The sequence below is a fragment of the Gopherus flavomarginatus genome, chromosome 21, assembly GCF_025201925.1.
Source record: "Gopherus flavomarginatus isolate rGopFla2 chromosome 21, rGopFla2.mat.asm, whole genome shotgun sequence".
NCBI classification, from domain to species: Eukaryota; Metazoa; Chordata; order Testudines; family Testudinidae; genus Gopherus; species Gopherus flavomarginatus.
The window spans coordinates 1,047,508-1,069,874 of record NC_066637.1 but is presented as its reverse complement, the minus strand read 5'-3'; the positions used below and the strand labels follow the sequence as shown (position 1 = coordinate 1,069,874).

At 41.2% G+C, this 22,367-nt stretch overlaps 1 protein-coding gene and 1 long non-coding RNA gene across 9 annotated transcripts in view; one reads left to right on the top strand and one right to left on the bottom strand.

The window, feature by feature from the left end:
• LOC127038748 (uncharacterized) overlaps nt 1-17,644 on the bottom strand; it is a 471,922-nt gene extending 454,278 nt beyond the window's left edge. Inside the window, exon 1 of the long non-coding RNA XR_007770789.1 lies at nt 17,453-17,644. This is a non-coding gene — a long non-coding RNA (uncharacterized LOC127038748). The remainder of the gene's footprint in view (nt 1-17,452) is intronic.
• CAMTA1 (calmodulin binding transcription activator 1) overlaps nt 1-22,367 on the top strand; it is an 863,171-nt gene that overhangs the window by 444,870 nt on the left and 395,934 nt on the right. The gene's annotated exons all lie outside the window — the stretch shown is intronic.

The following is a 22,367-nucleotide window of genomic DNA, read 5'->3' as shown; positions in this document are numbered from 1 at the left end:
CTGGGACTAATAATAATAATGACTTCTAATGATGGGACAACAGAAAAAGCTTGGGGGGAATATAACTCTGGGAATCTAGTCTCATTCCAGCTTAGAGTAAAATAACTGTTAATTATGAGTGTTGCTCATTAATTGGTTCTGTGGTCTTATATAGAAACAAACAGATTACTAGGTTAAGGAGTTAGGTGTAATTTCTTCCTTTCCTTTTTTTTTCTTTTTAACTTTGGAAATCCATTTGATTCTTATTAATAAGTGTATCCAGATTAATTTCATTTTATATTTTTCCTTCAGCTTGACTGCAACTTCTATCTCTTGCCCTGCTGTATCATCAATTCTCCATCTTATTTCAGATCTTAGATGAAAAAATTGTTCTCCCTTGTGTATACAGCTCTCTATAAGTAATAAATAATTTCACACTTATTCTATTATTTTTCTCTACAACTATACTATTGAATTCTGTAAACCAATTTCGGATACACAAAGTTTGTGAGAAAACCTTGTACTAAATGTAATTGTATTACATTATGTGGAAGGACCCATCCTTCCTGTCTTCCTTCATTTAGAAATCCCAAATTTTTGTGCATATACTAAGTCTGGCATTTTAATAACAGCAGCATGGGTCATTCTGAACTATAATTGCTTTGGTGAGCTCTTGCCTGAGAGACCCTTGGGTTATCCATGGCTCACAAACCAGTTTTGGCTGGTGCCTTCTAGTTCAACAGATCGAGGCTGACAGCACCATGTGGGGGCCAATATCCTGCTGCCTCTGGCTTGTGGTCTACCTGCGCTTGAGAGGAGTGATTGTCCTAGAAATGATTCTGAAATATTCTCTTCCACAGCATGCCATCTGGTCAGGTCAATGCATTGCTCCCATGCAGAGAGAGAGAGAGAGTGAGACTAAGGGATAGACTAAAATACTTCCTCACATTTGCCTAATACTATGCTATGTAGGAGTTATCATTATCCTTATATAAAATATAATTAATAAACAATGGGCATACCTTGCCGCAGTGATTTACCTTGATTGGTCCCTTAAACATACCTGCAGCTACGAAACAGGCTGTAGATTAAGGATAGATCTGCATGGGCACATAGCTTGCAAGGTAATTTATCTTTCTTGCTATGCTATGTGAAGAGAGAGAATGAGCGTGGAAAAATGTGCAGCGACAGTCTCTGTCACACCAGAGGTTCCGAAGGGTTTGCCAGTTTGTCTGAAGATGGCTGGGTTTTGAGTTTGTTACTCATTTGGGAAGGTTTTCTAGAATTAGGAGGGAAATCTATCTTTTTAAGACAAGAGTGTCTTCTGCTCCCTTTTGTTACAGATTGTGATACAGGAACTGGTGTCCCAATATGTATCTCAATTGAAAGGAAACATACATGATAAAAATGGGGGTATCTACCTTAAGTAGAAAATGCTTTTAGAGGAAAACAGTGTGCTCTTCAGATCGAACATCTCTAATTTCCTTCCCTACCCCAGAAGCCTCAGGTGTCCCCACAGCCCCAGGCTTGGCCTGAGACATCAGGGCAGAGACCTGGCTAGATGAGACCAACAATTAAAATGAAAACAGAGATTTAAAAGAGCAACTGCAAGATTTCTTTTTAAAGTTAAGTGAGTTAACATAATATTTTATGCAGTATTTATTACCATCTACTATTTTATTATCTGTATAATAACTTTTATAGACGTATCTGTTGCCTTGCCTCCAGCCCTGAGATTTAATAACTGTTAACAGGGCACTTGCATAGCTCTGTTGTCTTATCCCACATTTTAAAGACTGATGCAATGCTAAAGGCAGTTTAGGATTCAAATTCCACTGTAGGCTGCTCATGCCCTCTCTGTTACTGTGCACACGTTCAATTGCGGCATTCTGGTGCATGATGTTCTAACCTATGTAGAGGGGGGGTAAGTCGATTTATTTACCAATTCTGTGCTACAGAATTCCTTTGTCTGACTTAAAGTATTTAAACAGACCATGAATTCATCTGCTTGCAAGAGACTACAGCTGGATTTTCTATAGGAACCCTCTAAATACTAAAAGTGGAAATTATAATAAGATTCACTTTCTTTTTTTTTCTCTTCTAAGAACTCAGTTCCAGTCTTTACCACAGGACAGTTATACACACCCAGCAGTTTAAAATTTCTTTTTACTGAATAACACTCCAAAGACAAATCGTTATAGGACAGCAATTACAACGCGCCCTAGCTAGACTAACACCACTAACTAGAGATTTGTTATTTTCCTTTCCAATTAAAAATATAACACAGGGCCTAAACCCAAATATATTATATATTATTTTAAACTTTACAAAATAAGTACAGGAATTAGGACTTCTGACCATCGGAGATCTTCTGCACTCACAGAGGGTCACCTTGGGTATTATATTGGCAATTAGATAAAACATTTAGTTGTCTCACGTAACCAATTTTTCAGCATCCATAATATTGAGTGCGCCCACCTTAAAATAAGAAAAGCTAACAATTACTATGGCCGTTAGACTTGCATGCTGTCTGTGGTTCAATGATGTAATATGACTCATGAAGACATTTGGCTTCCAGTAAACTATTTATGATGTTTTCCCAGTCTCAATCCCACTGACTTCAGTAAAATTATACAAAATTGTTTTGCGATCCAACCACAGATTCAGCCCCGGTTACCCCTGGCAGCTCTATCTTCTCCCTGCTGAGTTGTGCTGAATCCGACTGATGTTCTATCAGTCAGAGCACAGGGCCTTGTGTCTCAACAATAGATACAGTCACACACATACCTCTGCCCTACTTACTTCTAAGCTTGCTTCTTATAATTAGATGACCAAGGCAGCATCCTTTTAAGCAAGTAGCAGACTTCCCTATCGTTTTAACTATAATCCATTGCTATATTTTAAAAATATTTTCCTTTTTGGGGCTAAGGACTTTACAGGTACCTTAACATACAAATCCTGCAGACCAGTCAGGCCCAACTAACCTTTACAATTACAGAAAACTGTATTGAGAGCCACCCCCCAGATTCAGTCTGGGTTATCCCTGGCAGCTCTATCTTCTCCCTGCAGAGATGGACTAGATCTGACTGGTGCTCAAAAAATAGTTACTAGTTTTGTACCCCTGATAGAACTTGCTACTGCTTGGTCAGGCACATCCAACTTCTAACTAAGGGTGTGTGTGTGTGTGTGTGTGTGAGAGAGAGAGAGACATGCAGAAATGTGCCCTTAATGAAAACACACCCAGCTGCTTCAAGACAGCTACTGAGCATGGTTAACACCTTCCTGCTCTCCCTGAAATGTGCTGAAATAGCAACTACTTGTCTGTAGTTACTCAAGCCTCTCTGCTGCCACCTTGCTTGAGAATGTTTCCATAGCAACTCAGAGCAAGTAGAAACAGCAATAAGGTTTTTGACTGAACGCTAGAGAATAAGGGGGGTAGGGAGGGTTACATGGTTACTACAGTCCACAGCAGGGCAGGCTCCATGCGCCAGATGGGAAAGCATGTGCCTGGGGCGACACATTGTAAGGGGCAGCATTCCAACCAATCTTGGGGCAGCACATTCCAGCCGCCCTGCCATGGTTCTTTTTTTTTTTTTTCCTTTGGCAGCCTGGTCTGCAGCTCTGGAGCCCCCGGGCGGCTCCCCGCGCTCCGCCAGTCCCGGCCCAGCTTGGGGTGGAAAAAAGCTAGAGCTGGCCCTGGTCCACAGCATCCCTGTCACGGATGGATCTGAGCCATGGCACCTTCAAAACCAAGAAGAAACGTGTCTTCAAAATGTATTCAGAATTGTATTTTTAAGCTGTCATAAACCGTCATCCAGAGGAGTAGCAGAATTAATTGAAAAGGAAGTACTTCCTGCTTGAATGCTTGAAATAGATGAGATTTATTTGTTAACAAGCAAATGTGCTCATTATAATCTTTAGGCTTGGGTAGATTGTGTAGGATATCTGAAGCATGCATTGAACCATCTTCTTCCAAAATGACAGTATCAGGATGAGCAGGTTTAGCAATTTTTCAGTCGTTCCTATTTTGTTTTGTTTGTTTTCAAACGGCCAAGTCCCACCAATCTCTTCATATCATGGGCTGGGTAATGGTGCTTACATCATTCATAGACTAGTTATATTAGTACAAACAAGCCCTGGCTGCTCAATAAAAGCCTTTGATCACAACTGAGTGTGCAATTCAAATCTTGCATCAGGACTGTATGTTTCATGCAGAGATGTGTCCTGCTGGAATGTTTGTAACAGAGAAGAATAGTGGGGTATCTGCTAATTCTTTATGAACTCTTTGATCACTGTGGACAATCAGATGGAGAGAACTTTCGAGTCAGTAGGTCAATATTTTAGTGCTGAATGCTTTAGGTAAGTTCTCTTAAGCTGTCAGGGGAAAGAGGAAAGAGAGAAGGGCAGATTCAGGGCTTCCCCATCAAGTCAGCCTTCCTGTGTGTTCCTTTTTGGACAGCGTGTTATGTCACAAGACATTACTTGAGTTAGCAGAATGCAAGGGCAGATTAATAAGACTGTGAAGCTGTTGCTTACACATGTTGATAGATGCTGCTAGTCTGGCGGTCAATGCAGTCAGCTGGTGTGCCAATATTGTCATTTTAAATTCTGTTTGAACTGAAGTTTCAGATATTTGGTGATATAGATATGGATGGGCAGTATAAATATAAAAATAAATCTATCATTCAGATCAGTGATGCCCCCCAACATCACACTTTGCTTGGTATCATCTGATCAGCCCAGCTAGGCTGCTGAGAACAATTTATATGAAGAATTGGCATAAGCAAGCATGTGAGCGATATCCACTGCATGGCGAAAGCTGTGTGTCATTTGACTCAATATTGTCCCTGTCCAATCTATGGGATTCTCCAGGCAACTTTTCAAACACATTTTGGCTCAATAGAACACCACTTATAATTCCTCATTCTGTGAACCATGTTCTTTATTAACACACAATCCTGGTTGCCAGACAGCCCTGTATTGGTAATGGTTTAATACAAGATAATTTATATGGGCAACAAGCAAACCTCTCATGCTTAGCCAGTCCAAGTCCACTAGCCTGAAGGATTAAATGTCTCTTTCCTAACAGCACTTGTAATGATGGCTACTGGTATCTGACCTTATTCAGAAAAATTCATGTAGACAAATTCTGATGAGAAATAAGGTGCAAGTTTATTAACAGTGTTGGTTATTAATCATTGAAACAAATTACCTTGGATTCTCTGTCACTTGCCATCTTTAAATCCAGACTGGACATGTTGCTATACATTAGTTCAACAGAAAGTTGAGGGCTGGATGCAGGAGCTGGGCGAGGTTCTGTAGCCTGTGTTATGCAAGAGGCCAGACTTGATGACCATAATGTCCATGAATTCTTCTCCCCTGCCTGCACCAAGGCCCTTCGCTAGTCAGCGAGTCTCTGTCACAGTATCTCAGAGTAACCTCCTGTGCAGTATGACGTTGTCTCTGTCCCTTTGCTGCCCTTCTTGGACCTGCATGGCTGTCTTTCACAGAGCTCCCCTTCAGCCTCCCAGTATAATTATTTATTTAAGTACATAAGTGCCTAGCAGCTAACCAAAACCAGGGTCTCCTTGTGCTAGGGCCCTTTGCAAACGCAGAGTAATAGACAGTCCCTGCCCTGGAGATCTTACAGTCTGCGTGAGTAAGACAAAGGGTGGGGGAAAGGGATAGAACATACAAGCAGAGTGATGATTTCATGGCTGAGTCTCCCAGTGCCCCCTTTTTCTCTCCTATGGCCAAGTCTGTCTCGAGCTTTTGTTTTAGCTCACAATGATCCAAACAGCCAGCCAGACAACAGAATGAATGGAATTCATTTGGAGCAGGACCCAAATGTTCTAGGGATTTAAATACAGCTGTTACTGCTTGCTTCACGTGGGGGTGGTGCATTAGGATTTCCCTTTTTATTTTCCCATAGTTCCAAAACAGTTTCAATATTTTATAAGGAGTCAGTCCACACAGAATAGAGTAATTGATATAAGCAATTTCAGTTCCCTTTAATATAACAAATCTCAAGTGTGAAACCTCCTTGGTTGATTATCTGCATAAAATAAAGGTCTTTTTAGTATAACTAAGTTCTCAGTTCATTTTACAGTTGAGTCAAGTGAAAATATCATTACAGTGGGGAGAGCATTAAACTTTATACCTATTGAACCTGCCCGATTTTGAGAGAGAGAGAAGCAGGTTTCCTGGCAGTTGCAGCTGCAAACAACTCATTCTGGGATCTCTGTTTCTCCCGGAATCTTGCCTCTCTCCTCACTGCAATGCTGCGAGGATGGGATAAGTGGGAGCACTAGTGCTGTGGGGACTAGCAGCAGCCATGGGGATTGCATCAGCTTGGAGTCAGGGAACATGTAAGCCATGAGGAATGGGCAGGCAAGAGAGAGCTGCCTGTGCCTGTGGGGCCAGCAATAGTTCATAAGAAATGTCATGACAAAGTAACTATTTCTCTGTACTAAATCACTGGCCTCACCTGCTACATTTATCATACAGGGCAGGACTTAAAAGTTATAGGTACTTAATACTACAGAGAACATATGTGGGAGAGAAAATACATCCTGCAGGAAATACCTGTGCTGCTAAATCTTGCCATGTTTGCCTGCACTAGAAAGGTGGTAACAGGAGAGGCTTTGAACTTCATCTTAAAAATGCACGTTTTGCTTAAAAATATTGAATTACAAGCAATGCATTTAGTTTAAAGAACTACATTTTCTGGCTGGTTTTACTAAAAGTTTAGAGAGGAATTACACACAGGACAACTACCCATCTATGTGTTTCTCTTGCCAGTTTATTATCCAGTTAACTGTAATGGTATCGGTGCATTGGTCTGAGACTGAAACCACTTACAGACATGTAGCTAAATGAAGTATTAATTGACCTGCTGATGCACACAAATGGGGAGCATGCAATGTCTTTGGGTTTCTGCTGTACAAATGAGGCTAGAGCAGTGTCAATGTGTTTTCAGCACAGATTCTCAGAGAAGGCTCCAATTCTTGCAAAATTAAAAATTGCAAATAATATCTGCAGACATAGCAAAGACAATTAATATTAAAACATGTTGCACTTCCAATGTTCAGTACACGCTGGAACATGCCTGGAAATGCTCTCGGGTTGCCTACTTTTTCCATTCACTGCAGCCAAAACTCAATGTTGTTTAGCCATTCCCCATCCCATTTTCTGCAAAAATGGCTGCTTTCATGGAGTGAAATCAGAGCCACCGAATTAGACTGAGGTATTAGAATTGCAAGAGAGATTTGTCAAAAACCAGTTTTTTGTTAGATAACCAAGCCCTCCTGAGGTGAATCAGTATAAAGACTTGCCAGAAGTCTTAATTGATAGTTTTATTTCACATGCTTAAGTGCAGAGCAAAATGTTACCAAATAAACACAATACAGGATCAGGGGGTTCTTGAGTCCCTATCAGCTCTTGAATGAGATTAGAAAACTAAACAATTTCACATCCAATATGATGCCACAAGTTAATGAAATTGTCCAGCAAATGCATTGTAAGATCCTCACTGAGGCACTAGACGAGCGTTGCATTTTCAGGAAGGAAGAGACTTTTATCTTCTCTGCTGTTAAATTGTTGGGATATGGGATTGGAGAAGAGGTCAGCTCAGATCGTGCCCTGAGAGATCTTACTGTAACCTCAGCTCCAGAGCAGTTGAAAATCTTGGAGGTGTACAGGGTTAATAAACTTATTGGCCTGACCAGTTCCTGCTGCAATGCAGGCCTTGTTCTCCTTCTGTCTGTGTTATATTAGCTACCTGACAGGCTAGAGGGAATTCCGTGAGTTTGCTATCAGCTGCAGAGAGAGACAGATGTTCAGACCCAAGGTGACGCATAGCAGCAAATGCCTGCAGCAAGAAACTATTAATGCTACTAGTCAGAGAGAACCCCACAGTGCTCCATGCTGCAGCAAGACACAAAATAAATAACTGTTTGTCAGTCATTAGGGCTGGAATTGTTTTTCTGTTTAGGTGGAGAGCAGCAGTGGTGTTCCTCTAGTCTAAGCTATATTCCACCTACATTATTTACCTTTTAAGGATCCATCAAAATCCTCCAAAGATCTAAAAGTGAGTGGTGGTGATAATAAAACCTGGTGCATGTCATTTTATTTTAATGCATCCAGGTTTCTGCATTAATTTTCTCTAACTCCATAGGAACTAAGGGATCTCCACCAGAAAAAAAGAGAGGGAGAAACCTTTGCCATATCTGGAAGTTTAATGTGTGGAGGGTGTCTCTCTCTTGCCTACTTCTCCCCAAGAAGATGCACTTGGACTGCAGCTGTACCAGGTTGTTTGGCAGAGCACAGGAAACTAACTCTCAAATTGGTGTAGGAACAGACCAGTAAGGCATAAATCAGTCCCTCTGCTTTCATTGACTTCAGTAGTTACACCCACTTATGGCAATGTTATATTTGGATGTGAGCTTAAAAGAAGATACTATTGTTTGTGAGGAAATGTACTCAATTCCAAGAAATAAAAATGGAACGCCTACTTAGTTAAAAGTGAATAGTACGAAATAAATAAAGGTTTCCGATAGACAACTTTTATTTTATTGTTGCAGTATCGTTGTAGCTCTCATCTTTGGACCCAGTATGAAGCCCTTCTCATTGATTTCAGCACATTTGGCATTGGTTCCTCTCAGGTAGACAGAATAACAAGAGTAGATGGATCATTGGCATGTTCTGACATATTAGTTCTTATCAATAAATTTTAAAAGGAAATTTTGACTTATGGGAAGACTTAAAACGTGGGGAGTATTTTAAGGACGGCTGTGTGTGTCTAGGTAGGAAGCAGTATTGGGGACTCAGTAAATGACTGGCTGTGTATTGTTTTGAAAATATTATGCAAAAATGTGCACTTTGACAAATGGATCTGCCAGTCCAAATACTACGAGAGGAACACTAATGCCCTTACCTCTTCTCCAGCAAGGAGAGAGACTGTGCAAGCATATCAGCATCTCCATGGAGAACAAATATTTCATCATGGGCTTTTCAGTCTAGCAGAAAAGTATAACATGATCCAAGGGCAGGAAGTTGAAGCTAGACAAATTCAGACTGGAAATAAAGCATACGTTTTTAACGGGGAGAGTAATTAACCATTGGAACAATTTACCAAGGGCCACGGGAGATTCTCCATCACTAACAGTTTTTCAGTCAGGATTGGATGTTTTTTCTAAAAGAATTATTTGAGGGATGTTCTTTGGCTTGTTTTCTACAGGAGATCAGTTTAGATGATCACAATGCCCTTGGAATCTATGAATCAGTGGAATCTGTGAATGTACCTTGGCACTGTCAAAGCCAAGGACACAGAACTTATCCTATAGAGACAGATGGTGGAATAATGTTTAGATACAATTGAGGGCATTTGACCAAATGCTAGAAAGTTCATTTTAACTAATGTGGTTGAGATTATGATTTAGGATATTTTTTTTGCTGCCCAAGTAGCAGTTTTATTGCCAGAGTCCAGAGATAAACCAACAGATATGGGGCAAACTATCGAAAAGGCCTGAGTAAATTTACACTCCTGAGCTACTTTGGCACTTTAAAAAATGTTACCCATGAACAGCTATTATGTTACCATGTGGCTATGTTAAATCCACTTGAGAGACTGAATTCCCAAACATTTGTTCTTAGTTTAATAATTTATTGTTATTATTTATTACTGTTTTATCTTATTTTTGGTACTTCTCCCCTCCCCTCTTGCTGTTAATTGGTTTCACGCACTTAGTATGTAGTGTTTTACAATGTAAGCTATTTGGAGCAGTGACTGTCATTCACTGTGTGTTTGTAGAATGCCTAGTATGACGGAGCCTGACTTGCTTGAGGCCGCTAGGTGCTACAACAATGAAAATAATAGTTAATATTTGAATAATGCAGTTTGAAGTTAAATAGTAATTTTCTTAAATATTTGGTAGCTTATATTAATAGTAAATTTAATATTTTCTTCTATAATAAGTTGGATGTAATGTTGTTGGGAGCCCTGCAATGATGCTAGTTGCTAATTCAGTGTATATAATGTATAAGCGATTAGATCTTGGAGAAATGCATAGTTAGCTGTGATGCATTTCTTTTTGGAAATGGAGCATATCATTGAGAAAGCATGTTTCCCTGACTGTCTGACTGACAGGGCTGACGCTTCCATTTTGGCGGCCTAGGCAATCGCCTAGGGCACCAGGATTATTGGGGGGCGGCATGCAGCTTCGGTGGACCTGCCGCAGGCATTCCTGTGGACGGTCCGCTGCTCCCGCGGCTCCGGTGGACCTCCCGCAGACACGCCTGCGGCAGCTCCTCTGGAGCTGTGGACCAGCGGACCCTCCGCAGGAATGCCTGCAGCAGGTCCACCGGAGCCACGGGAGCAGCGCGTGGGGTGGTGAAATGGCCGTGCGCCTAGGGCGCTAAAAACACTGGCGCTGGTCCTGCTGACTGAGAATCACTTTCTTACATGCAGCTTCTGCCCACATGCTATACTCATTAAAGTGGATAAAACATGATGAAATGCTAAAGCTTTATAGCCCCCTTATACGACTACATCAAGTATTTGATGGCTCTATAGCTGGTTTTCTGTAATTCAGAAAAGTATGAAACTGAAGTCCTGACCATTTGTAGTCATTAATGTTTTTTAAAAAACGCAACCCTTAACCATTTTGGTCCTTCTGTCTACCTAAACACTACTTTGGTTATGTATTCTTCATTTCCTTGTATTGTTGTAGAGTATTTGAGCATTTTGGAATTATTGGCTGGAACATGCTTTATGTAAATGACACATCAGGATCTCTGTACCATTCCAACAGACGAGTGCATTCCTTACTACAGATTTGCTTTATTTATTTATTTGAGGATCTTAAGAAACTCTTATCAACTGTAGATAAGGTTCCAGGTGTTGGTTTGAGAGGATGGATGATCTTGTGGTTAAGGCACTGGGCTGAGGATCAGGAGATACCTTGTTTTGCCACAGACTTCTTGTGTGACCATGGGTAAATCACTTCATGTTTTCCTGGGTACAGGAAAGCAGCTTTGTTGAAATCAGTGGGATGTAAGCACCTGCTAAAAGTTAAGCATTTCACAGAATACGTCTTTTGAGTCTCATCTACTCACTTATAAAATGGGGATTAAAATTCCTTTCTCCCATCCTTCGTCTGTCTCGTTTGGGCTGTTGAGATTGTAAGCAAACCTTCAACTCCATGGGTCTTCCCCTTAGACTGCAGGTTGTCAGACACTTCTGTGGGGAAGTAATGTATAGGGAAATCTCCATCTGATTGGCTTCTTTTCCTCTACCTTCTGTAGAAAGGCAGCCAGTCAGAGAGATTGCGGACTGTGGAGAAACTCTGCTTGGCTGCCCTTCTCCGGGAGGCACTTCAGGACAGCGACTGTCTCTTATAGTGTACGTGCAGTGCCTAGTATAATGCGGCCCAATGCTAATAAGTAATGACCAGTTGTTTCCAGCATGAGCAGGCTTGGCATATGAACTAATCTGTGCCTTCTCATATTTTCTGACTAATTCTGTCCTGTTTCAACACTTTTCAGAATAGGAGACCCAAAATGCAGTTCTGTGTCTGCATAGGGCTAGAGCTGGAGAGGCAGGAGGGAGCTATTAGATACACAGAGCTCTTCTTCTGCAAATAGACTTTGAGACCAGACTTGAGCTGGGCGAAATCAGATCTGCAAACAGGTGCCAGTTATACTCATAGAGTAGCTTTCATAATAAAAAGTCTCTCTTAAAAGTGAAAAAGACGTGTTTCTTCCAGCAGAGTTTAGGTGAGTCAGTCTGAATGTTGTTTCAGTATCGAATCGAATCAATACAATTGGTATTGAACTCAAAGAAGCCTTCACTGCTGATCTGACAGCTGTGTTGGCTCCGGGTACTGTAACAGGACAGGTAAATTACTGAGGAGGAAGCTCAGCTTCTCTGTAATTGTTTGCTAGCTGCCTGGAAAGGACAAGGAGCTTTGAAGGGGGCAGTAACTGTGAGGCTTTGTGTTTCTTACAAAGGACAGAGGATGTGGGTTTAGCTTTTCATCTTGCTTCTTGCCTTTCCTTTATGAAAAATATGAAGTCTGTATTACAATTGATTTAACGCTGAGCCTGGTGAGAGTCAACTTCCTTCCTTAAGGCAATACAGGGAAATGGAAACAGATTTGCTAGTTTAAAACAAAACGGAACCAAGATTAAACTTTAACCATTCCAAAGTGCAGTACAGCAGCGTGGTGAATTTGCAGAAAGAAAATAAACTTGAGTGTGACAAAATTTAGTAAACAAAATGTTTACCTTAACTATATGGAGAAAAAGGTAGACTGGACCATTCATTTCAACCACAGCAGACAGAGGCAGCTAGGCATGATGAACAGAGAAAGGGACACGCAAGATAGGCTAATCAGGAAAAAGGAGTATTTGGGAGCAAAGGATCTTGTCTGTCTGTGGCTGGTGCATATCATCCCCAGTTTTATTGATCTCTGGGCCTTGAAATCTCTAAAGATCACTGGATTTAGGATTTAGTTTGTGCTGTAAAATCCGTATGGCAGAATCTTCATGTCTACATTTGGTTTTTTGTTTGTATTAAATGCTTTCTTTAGTGATGTTAAACATCACTTGTGAATTGTGTATATTTTTAAAGTGTTTCCAAGAAAAAGGCTTAAAAATCCTTTCAGGTAGTATTTAAAACAAAGAGAAATTGTATCTACTGACAACATTTATGCCTTGGGATTGAAGATTTTTAAATAGATTTGTATCAGCTCAAGTTGGAGAACTTATAACCTGTTAGTCCCAGTATTTGTGACATTCTGCTGTGTTTCCATGGACAGAATTGTGATGCCATAAATAAGGGCACCCTGAAGGTTTCATGCTCTTTAATGTCACTGAAACACAGATTCTGTGTAAAATATGTGGAAATGTCAGAAATATAACAAAATGCTTTGCAGAGACACATTTTTTAGTTTGTTGTGCTCTGTTTTCAGAAGGAAATTTATTTTGAGTCTTGGAATACTTTGATTTTTAATTCAGTGTATTTTTTTCAAACTTTGTTTTATTGAGAATCAGTGACACATACTCACTGTAAAATTGGTTTTCCAAGAAGTTTATCTTGTTCCATTAGTCAGGAGAAAGGGACAGCCCTGGTTAAAACCAGATCTTTCAAATTCTTTGCTGTCTAAGCAATCAATAAGCATTCATAAGGGGCAGAGTCTGTGACCCGATGACAATATTTCAGTCATTTTAAAGAAAGCACTCCATACTTCACTCTGGCATACGAGGTCTGAGTTTCTGTCCCTTCACAACAAATGCTGAGGGCTAGGTGGAATGGCACTGGGTTAGGACTGGTGCACAGGCAATACCAGCTGAATCTCTTTTATGCAACCACTCAGCTTTTAGGGTTCCATGCCCTTATAAAATGAGTTATTTATCCACATCCTGAGTTAATCATTGCATTGCTCCTGATGAAGACTTTCTGAATTGTCAGGAGAGCAGAAGAAAACAGCAGCCTTAAACTCAAGTATCTGATTTCAGTGAGCAGGAATTCCAGCCCACATCTCTCAATATCACAATATAAAAAGGGATTCCAAGGGCAAGATATGAGTGAGAAATTACAAGACTTCACATAGCTGTGAATGTGTGCTGTAGACAGGCATTTTCTGATTAAATGCTTTTGTTACTCTGTGCTACATATTTATTCTACATGTACATTTACTGAATATTGCTCTGTATCTTAGTCATATTTTGAGAATTAAGTATAATTTGAGAGGCACATAGGCTTTGTGCAGGACCTGTGATCAGGGTACATTTTACTGTGTAGGATCGCCAGGTAGCCAGAACTGTGTACTTCAGCATCAGAGGACTGGAATGAACACTTAACTTGTCCGTTCAGATTCTCCTCACCACTATAGAACAAACAGGACCTCCTGCCCCAATCCAATGTCTGAACTCATATATGTGTGTCCTCTATATTACTGCAACTGAGACCTGTGTGCCTACAGTTTGCCATTCTTCCAGATGAGACCCTAGCAGTGCTGAGTCTGTCTCAGCAAGGAACCCACACTGCCAGGCCAGGCTAGTTGGAGCTGTGGCCTGTACAGAGCCCATCTCAGTTGGGATTTGCTTCCCTGTGGCTGCGGTAATTGAGATTGGTCCTGCTTGAGAAGGGGGTTGGACTAGATGAGCTCCTGAAGTTTCTTCAAACCCTCATCTTCTATGATTCTATGAAACTCTGCAGTGATTGACATGCAAGGAGTTTATGATGCCCAGCACCTTACAAGTTCAAGTCCTTAGACTGCAAGTTCCTCTGAGCAACGATTTGCCTTTTGATTTGTATATAATGTGCCATCCATTCAGAGGGCGCATTAGAAGTAGCAAGTGGCTTCTCATCCTCAACCACTCAGAAATAAACTCACTGAATCACTCTGAGTGTTTATGGTGCAAAATTATGTTACTGGTTAATACATCCTTTTAAACGAACTTGTATAGTGATAGTAACTTTTTAAAGCCTTAATGTTACTGTTTATTACTTATCGATACAGGTTTGCATAAAAATAAAATGACAGATCTGTGCCGCCGGAATCTTTAGCCTTAATTAGACTTAGGTAGTGAAGAATGGCAGGAAGCAAACTTTTGGGAACTATGTCACAAGTGAGAGCATGAGATGGGATTAAGGGCCACTTTGGATTTTTAAAGGAATACATACAAATGATTAGCTGAGTGTTCGGCCAGGTCCCAAATGAAGGCGAAGATCAATGGTGGAGGCTGAGCAGTTGATAAGCTTGAGTCTTGAGGAGTGATTTGGAAGTGGAGGAAGCATTGAGAAGTCATTCTAACATATGGTGTCCTGGCCCTAGGCAGCTTGGGAGCTCCCATTCAGCAGATTGCATCAGGGAATCCCATTCCTTTGTATCAAGGAGCTCTGGCACTGAGTGACTATATTCTCCAGCAAGGGCTACAGGAATATGCCCATGGACCAGTGTCTGAATATTTAATATATATAATTGGAGCTATACTTATCTCCTGGAACTGGAAGGGATCTTGAAAGGTCATAGAGTCCAGCCCCCTGCCTTCACTAGCAGGACCAAGTACTGATTTTGCCCCAGATTCCCAAGTGGTCCCCTCAAGGATTGAACTCACAACCCTGGGTTTAGCAGGCCAATGCTGAAACCACTGAGCTATCCCTCTAAGTTGTCTTAGACTTGTAAATACATTGTCTGGAATGTTTCCGATGCACTTTGTTGCCTTGAGTGACTTTATTCATGGTACAGTAATAGACTAGGATGCTGTGAATAGGAGGCTCCAGGACATTTTTGCTGCATTTCAGGAGTATGTAGGGTAAGTACAAATAGTTGGTACATGAGGATTTCAGGACTGCAATATGCACACACAGGAAATTTTACCTTGCTCCTGATTTACACCAAACAAAGGTAAAAAACTGGTTTTCTTAAGGCAGAAAGAGCAGACAGTGTGAGAGATCTGTGAATTATTTCCAAACTACATAATAATTGATTGGCTATCTAAGCCCCATTATGCATTTCCCTATAAATGACATTAACGAAGTTTTTCCTGTCAGAGCCATCCTCTCATGGGGGCCTGGGAAAGCTTAACTGTGGTTCTTTCACTCCATGTTTTCACCTGAATAATACAACATCTTCATTAGCCACCCTAGTAATAATCTGCTACTGATTGAGATTAATAGAGAAAATATTTTCTGAACACTTTAGTACGCATTTTCATTAATCTATGTTCAGAAAATTAATCTTGTGGGGTGACCTGCAAAAGGTGTTAATTGCAGTTTCAGATATAAATCTATCAAAAGTTTGAAGAGATGCACTAACAACTGCAAAACAGCCAGATTTTCAGAAGGGAACCTCCATGTCATAGTCCTTCTGCTTTATGCCAATTAAGAAAAAAATCTCCTCTAAACGAGGTGCAAACCTGGCTTTTTATGGGCCACAGAGATGTTTTATATTCCTGCCTATAGCAGCGTAGGAACTTTCAGTCACCAAATTATTTGCTTTATTCTACTGTATGAGTTGATGGATTTTAAACAAACAAAACAACCCAACAACACCCAAAGATAGTTTCTTCCCAGTAATATGCAGTACAGTGGCAAACGATTGCATGTTGAACTTTGAAAGGTGATTTTACTGGAGCTATGACCAAATATGACTGCAGGCTGCAGCCCATGAATGGTCACTAGTGCTGGGACTGTCTGCATATTGCTGAGAGCGTGGAATGAGGGTGTTACCATTCGAATTCTGGGGAGGTCACAGTCAGGCTTAGCTCAAGATGATGGGGAAGCAAAAAATGAAGCCTATTCCCAAACCCAGCGCTCAGTTATAATTTCTGAAAAGCATTGCGAGTCTGTCCATGACAATGATGGACGCATCCAATATCAGAAGAAGAAGGGAAAATACAGCTGAGCTGCTTGGGCCAAATTAAACACAGAGAATCATAGAATATTAGGGTTCGAAGAGATCTCAGGAGGTCATCTAGTTCAACATCCTGCTCAAAGCAGGACCATAAACATCTCCGCACTTAAGCATTTGCTTGCTTTGTGCATGTTTACGTTCTTGTAAAATTCTTATATTCAGGCTTAAACAAGATTTTTTTTCTCTCACCAGTGATTAAGGAGGTTGTTTTCTTTGTGTGCAGGGATTAAATGACTGTTGTAGCCCATGGCTGAACTGTGGGTTCAAAGTTAGTTTATAATCATAAAGAGATGATAAAGATATAATTTAGCAATGCAAGACACCTACAGGCCCAAGCCTATAAGACATTAGCTTAAGTGCTTATCATAAGGAAGTTAAGCTTGTAAATTAAGCATGAGTAAACTGACCAGCCATGACCCTAAATCACAAGATGGCACAAGATGTAATTTTGCAATAAAAAATTCTGCATAAAATGCTGACAGGTAACCACAAAAAATTAGTTGATGCTACTTTGGATATTTTAGAATAGGAACATCAGCAGATGTTCAACAGCAAAATTGTTATAATAACCAATTGACATACATGCTAATAAGTTTCAGATAATTAGCCTAGAGAATAACAACACCCAATATTAGTAGTGAGGAAGTTAGTTATGGGCAAAGGAGGCCGAAAATATTTTTATGGAAATTCATGGCAGCCAAGAGATCTGATAACAGTCCTAACCACAACCTAGACTGTTGAGCTCATGACCCTTGGAATCATTTGGCGTGCCAGAGAGAGAATAGGACCCTCATGGATCACCTCCCTACTTCTAGATCTCCACCGGGATTGTATGAGTATGCATCTGCATGATGCTAGACACCAAGTTAGTATTGGATTACTGCCACATACTTGTTTGGATTTGATGCTTGCGTATTTACTAACTGCTAATAAAACTGTTACAATACAAAAGTTTTTCTCTAAGTGTGTTTTGCAGCTGTGCATGCTGGGGTTTCCAACTAGAATTTCCGTTTACAATCGCAATTCTATAACTCTGGGCCTGATCTTGGAACTGAAATCTCAAGTATCAGAGGGGTAGCCGTGTTAGTCTGGATCTGTAAAAGCAGCAAAGAATCCTGTGGCACCTTATAGACTAACAGACGTTTTGGAGCATGAGCTTTCATGGGTGAATACGCACTTCCTCAGATGCATGTAGTGGAAATTTCCAGGGGCAGGTATATATATGCTAGCAAGCAAGCTAGAGATAACGAGGTCAGTTCAATCAGGGAGGATGAGGCCCTGTTCTAGCAGTTGAGGTGTGAAAACCAAGAGAGGAGAAACTGGTTCTGTAGTTGGTTTTCACACCTCAACTGCTAGAACAGGGCCTCATCCTCCCTGATTGAACTGACCTCGTTATCTCTAGCTTGCTTGCATATATATACCTGCCCCTGGAAATTTCCACTACATGCATCTGAGGAAGTGGGTATTCACCCACGAAAGCTCATGCTCCAAAACGTCTTAGTCTATAAGGTGCCACAGGATTCTTTGCTGCTGTCAAACCTCAGCGTATTTTCTGGGAATTCTTAAGTAATCAATATAGTTAATACATGATCATTAGATCAGGCAAGATCCCTAATGGTGCATTTTTCTCCTGGTTCACAGAGAACTTACTACAGAATTGATTTGTATTTTGTTATTCTCCAAGCTGACCATGAAGCTGCCAGATTTATATATTAAGCAGATATAGGCACATAGAAATGCCATAATTTGGACCAAGTAGGCTGTGTACATATTATCAAATACACTGTGCATGGAATATTCCTATGTTCATAGCTCAGGAGCTCAGCACAAACCTAAGTGGGGACAACATTCCAGAGCACTCTGACTAGGAATTTAGTGTTGTTGTTATGCTCTAATTTTCACACTGCAGCAGACTCTTGTTTGTGTGACTTGTTTTCAGACCACTGCTGCTAATGCATGATAAGGCAGAAAGTGCCTTTTCTGGTTCACATTACTTCTGGGCTCCCAGTTCCTGCAAGGTGGAGTTCACACAGGATAGTGGGCTCCCATCCATGTTCTGCAGGAAGAGAATCTGATATGGGGCACCCTTCACATAAGAGTTAGTGTCCATGAATGTGGAAAGGAATAGCAACTCCGTAGAGCATTGAGTTATTCTGTGCTGAAGTCATGGAGAGGAAGATTATGATGATGTTATTACATAAGGGCCCGTTACTCATGCTCCACCCTGGTGAGAATAATTCTTAGAAATAGATGTATCCTTTTTATTATAATATAATATATGGAGATATACCTATCTGATAGAACTGGAAGAGATGTTGGAAGGTCATTGAGTCCAGTACCCTGTCTTTGCTAGCAGGACCAAGTACTGTCCCTCACAGTGCCCCCCCAGCCCTAAATGGTTCCCTCAAGGATTGAGCTCTCAACCCTGGGTTTAGCAGGCCGATGCTCAAACCACTGAGCTGTCCCTCCCCCATCTGCTATGAGTTCACACTTAAAGCCCATTCCACTCCAAAAGGAGTTTGTTACTTGTTAGTTAAGAGCACCATTGTTTCTTTTACTTTAATGTTCAGATGGCAGATCATGCGGGGTGTGGGTGTGAGAGATATGGCACAACTCAAGAAAGGATGGGGTAAATATGACACTTGGGGTACGTTTGTATGACTTAGTATATTGAACAATATACCTATAGTATCTGTCCTGTGAAACCTGCGCTCTGTTCTCCTTGGCAAGGTGGATTGTTAAACATGTCTAGGCTGCATTAACATAGTACGAATATGCAGTATAGTCATTGCTGTGTTGGTCCCAGGCTATTAGCGAGACAAGGTGGGTGAGGTCCTGAGACCTGAAGAAGAGCTCTGTTTGGCTCGAAAGCTTGTCTCTCTCACCAACAAAAGCTTGTTACTTCACCCACCTTGTCTCTCTCGATACAAATAAGCAGTTCCAGTGAGTGGGCCTGATATATACCTACTTGTCACCAGTGCAACTCCATGGGTTCTAGGTTTACATGGTTGTGAGAACCGAATCAGACCCTCACATATTGCCTCATGTGTCCTTTATTCTTCTCATATGAATTAAACATGGAGTGATGTATTCCAGGTAACCAAACTCTATGCACCTTCTGCTGAGACCACATCAGAATGGGTGTTGGAGCTTCCCAAGAGGGGCTTGTATGGTATTGCAGGAAAGGACAGTGAGTCTCATGCTGGAAGTGAGTGTAGATGGTGAATATTCAGCATCAATTCTAAATGTGCTTTAAAGTCCTTTGGTGGCCCTTATTCTTGAGATTGTTTCTGGGACGGGGACTCGCTTTTCCCTTCCAACTCTTCTCTGCTTCCTCCTCACAAGTAAGCCTGGTTCTAAGCTCCTCCTAGGATACATGAAACCGGGGCGCTCTGGAAATCTGTACACTGAAGAGGGTGGTTCTTTGAGAAGGATTATTTGTTCACAATTACTGATAATGAAATCTGACATGGAAGTGACACTGTGCATGTCATGTGACCAGCCTGAGATGATGTTTTACATCCACTGTTACTTATGAAAGTGCAGTTGGTAAATTCTTTGTGATTTGAAAATCTGCAGCCAATGTATTAGATAAAACTGATGAATTGAAGGGTTGAGGGAACAGGTTTGTGCACTCCTGAAGGACTCATTTTTAATCGTACTTTTTGTTGTATTAACATGCCGTTTATCTTCGAATTCTCCAATTTGGGGAAGCTAGCAACACAGGATTTTCTTTTTCTTGAAATCTCAAACAAATGTGAGTTGGTTTCAGTGACTGAGGAAATATTGCTTTTTGATTTACTGCTGTAGCCAGCTTAAGTAAGACTCAGTACGTGGTCAATCTCAATGAAGTATTTTCACTTGACAGTAAAGAAGTATTTGAGTATATATTCCTGCCTCTTCCCCGGGATGCTGATGAACTGCTCTTTACAAAAATGAAAATAAACAATACTTAAATTTACAAATGCCACAATCAATCTTCCTCTGAGCTATCATATGGTTGTTAAGGTTTGAATTATACAAATTACATGCAGAAGCACTAATCAGTTTTTGAAGTTACATTTTTATAATGGAAACAGGTAAAATTTAGAAAGGGCTTCAAGTGTGTATGCACTGGAAGACTTAATGCTGGCCTTGTAAGTGGATATTGCTCCTAGAGAATGAAATGTCATCATTTCAGTCCCGCTTAAACCTTTGTGATACAGCATGGCCAGAGGGCAGCAGGAGAGTGTTAGCATAGAGCCTTATTCCCTGCAAGGGGAGGAAGGTTTGTTATAGATTAACTAGAGCACCTGAAGCCAATCAGAGCACCTGAAGCCAATTAGAGCACCAGCTCTGCTTCAGTCAGACAGTGTGGGAGTTGGAGCAGGAAGGTTTGGTTGGAGCAGAGAGCAGTTTGAAGGAGTTGGAGAAGAGAACAGTTTTGAAGAGAGACAAAAGGAAAGTTTGGAGGAGTGCTGCAGAGAGCTGAGAAATCCAAAAGAAACCCTAGGTAAGGGCACCTGGCTTGTGTAGAAGGAGGGCAAGAAGCCCCTTCACAAGCTGAAGGGCAGGAGAGGGAAGTAGCCCAGGGGAAGGAACCGCTAGTTCAAGAGGTTCACCACAAACCTCAGGGCCCCTGGGTTGGGACCTGGAGAAGAGGGCGGGCCCAGGTCCCTCCCTCTCCACTCCCCTTCCCTCCTCAAGGACACTAGTGGGGTAATTAAAATACCGGTTCAGAGGCAAGCAATGGTGCCCTGAACCTTCCCCAAAGAAGAGAGAGCGCGAGACCCAGCATAACAGTACTGGCAATTTGCCACACCTTGAAAACAGAGCTTGAATTGGACTTAAGTAGCACTTATTTCTTGTGCAGTACTGCAGTGTGAGGTTTGTTTCACCCCTTTTGGAGTTGAGCACAGAGAGCCTTTGCATGCAGGATACTCAGCATCTACAGGAGAGGGTGGATGAGGTCCTTCTACTCATGGTTACAGGAGCCAGTCTATTTGTCACGCACCTGGAAAGAGTAGGATTAGTGTAGAATCTCTACTTCTTGCAAAAATGTTGGGCCACCCATCAGGAATACCAGCCACAGTAGAACCCAGCAGATGTGCCCATAGATGCAAAGCAAATTAAAGTGCTTCTCAGAGCAGCTGCTTCTGGAGACAGGGCAGAGTGCAAGGACTGATAAGAGCAGCCTAGCATGTCAGTCTTGCCCCTGTCTTAAGTAAAGGGATAGCAAGGCTGGACTTTGTGACAGCCTTCAGGGTTCTGAAAAAGTAGTTTGGTTTGGGCTGCAGGATTGAGAAACCTAGCTGAGCGGTCCCAGCGAGGGCACTGTGAACGGAGCCTTTTGGACTAGAATGAGCAGAATAAATGACATATAAAGTTCAAAAGTTTATTTTATAAATTATAATTGCCCCCTCCCAATTGAAATTGGAAGCCTGAAAGTTAGGTTGGGATGAGGTAAGGCAAATTCCATAGTGGCTGATGTCCTGCCAGCTGGGAGGAGGCATTTCACTAACTGTGATACCAGCATTCTGTTTGGCCAAACGTCTCTGAACTGCTGGGTTTTTAGAAGAAGTATCTAGGAGAAAGGCAGTTTGTTTTAATCCCCCAGCCAATCATATTTGACTTTCATCAGTGATTTTGTGGAACCTTATTCCAGATGCATAATAGCTAGTGCTTATCTGTGGCCATGGCAAGATCTTGAAGCCCAGAGAAACAGAAAGAGCCAGGTTCATTTCAGTTTGAACCGTGTAGTTTCATGGAGTATCAATTATCTAAACAGTGAGGTCTAGGATAACTACAGTTTTATGTAGAAAGTGCAGACATGAGGCATTTTGACTCCTAGTCTGTTATCTGCTCCATAACTGTATTGATTCAATTGATACTCTTTGTTAGCATTTTCTGCCTTTTAGTTATAAAGTATAAGTGGTTGAAGAGGTGTGTGTATATATAAGATCCTATCTGTAGAAGAGTTTATAAGAT